We start from the raw sequence: 1574 nt of genomic DNA on the forward strand, positions 1-1574 counted from the left end.
TGGGTAGCAGAATTCCTTAATTTCACGTACGTAGTGATCACCAGTGCTGACGTCAAGTATCTCGCCATTCTGATTTCTGATACTTCTCATTACCTTCGTCTTCCGTCGATTTACTCTCAATCCATAATCTGTATCCATTAGACCGTTCATTCCATTCAGCAGATCCTGTAATTCTGCTTCACTTGCACTAAGCATAGCAATCACATGAGGGAATTTTATATAGACACCCTTTCACCTGCATTTTAGTTCCACCCATGAACTTTTTCTATTTATTTATTTTTTATTTTCGACATTCTTTCTTCGCTGTATAGACTGAACAAGTAGGGGCGAAAGACTGCAACCCTGTCGTAAACTCTGTTTTCATCCTAGCGCTTCGTTCTTGGTCTTCGATTCTTATTCTAGCCTCTTGGTTATTGTACATACTGTATATTACCCATTTCTCCCTATAGTTTACTCCTGTTTTTATTAGAATTTCGAACATATTGCACCACTTTACATTGTTGAACGCTTTTTGCGAGTCTACAAATCCTCGGTATGTGTCATGATTTTTCCGTAGTGTTGCTTTCATTATCAACCGCAACATCAGAACTGCCTCTCTGGTGCTTTTACCTTTCCTTAAGCTAAAACTGATCGTGGTCTAACATATCCTCAATTCTCTTTTCCATTCTTCTGTATATTATTCTTGTCAGAAAATTGGATGCGTGACTTGTGTGATAATTCTCGCACTTGCGAGCTGTCACAGTCTACGGAGTTGCGTGAATGATATTTTTCCGGAAGTCATGTGGTATATAGCCATAATCATAGATTCTACAAGTCAGCTTGAATAGTCGTTTCGTTGCTACTTCGCCCAACGATTTTAGAAATTCTGATTGAATGTTATCAATCCCTTCTGCTTTATTCGATCTTAAGTCATCCTAAGCTCTATTAAATTCTGATTCTAATACTAGGTCCCCCATCTCTTCTGTATCGACTCCTATTTCTTCCTCTATCACGTCTTCCTCCTCATAGAGGGCTACGCTTAATATTACTCATGCTTGGTGTGAGACCAAAGCAAACTGAGCCAGCAACAGGAAAAAAAATTCGGATGCTTGAGAGAACGGATGGGACAGCGAGCGGGGATAATGGGGTGCTGGTATTAAGCGGCCCCAGTTCACGAAGGCCCCGTTTTCATAGGTTCTGATGGGCATAAACTTGTGTCGCGAGCTCTTCTTCCCCAACCGGTCAAATACTCGAGACAGAAACCTCTTCAGCCTCCGCCATCCGAACAGCCTTTTCGTGGCATCAGTGTGCTCGTAATGGACGGGTCTGCTGAGACTGCTCTTATAGATCCGTATCAGCATTCTTCACAAGTCTTAGAACGTAGCAACTTTTCAGAGTACACTGACATAAGATTCAATGAATTTATCACAGAGCCAACGGCCATCATTCTCTAGCAAATGTTTTGCCACCTGATCAGAGGCGGTTTAGGGCTGAAGCGACACAAGCGACCGCTTGAGGCCAGGGATGGGAAAAACCTACAGGTTAAAACCGATAGCGGTATTTTGGTTCCGAAGAACCAGTATTTTTCCGTATCT

The sequence above is a fragment of the Schistocerca americana genome, chromosome 2, assembly GCF_021461395.2.
Source record: "Schistocerca americana isolate TAMUIC-IGC-003095 chromosome 2, iqSchAmer2.1, whole genome shotgun sequence".
NCBI classification, from domain to species: Eukaryota; Metazoa; Arthropoda; class Insecta; order Orthoptera; family Acrididae; genus Schistocerca; species Schistocerca americana.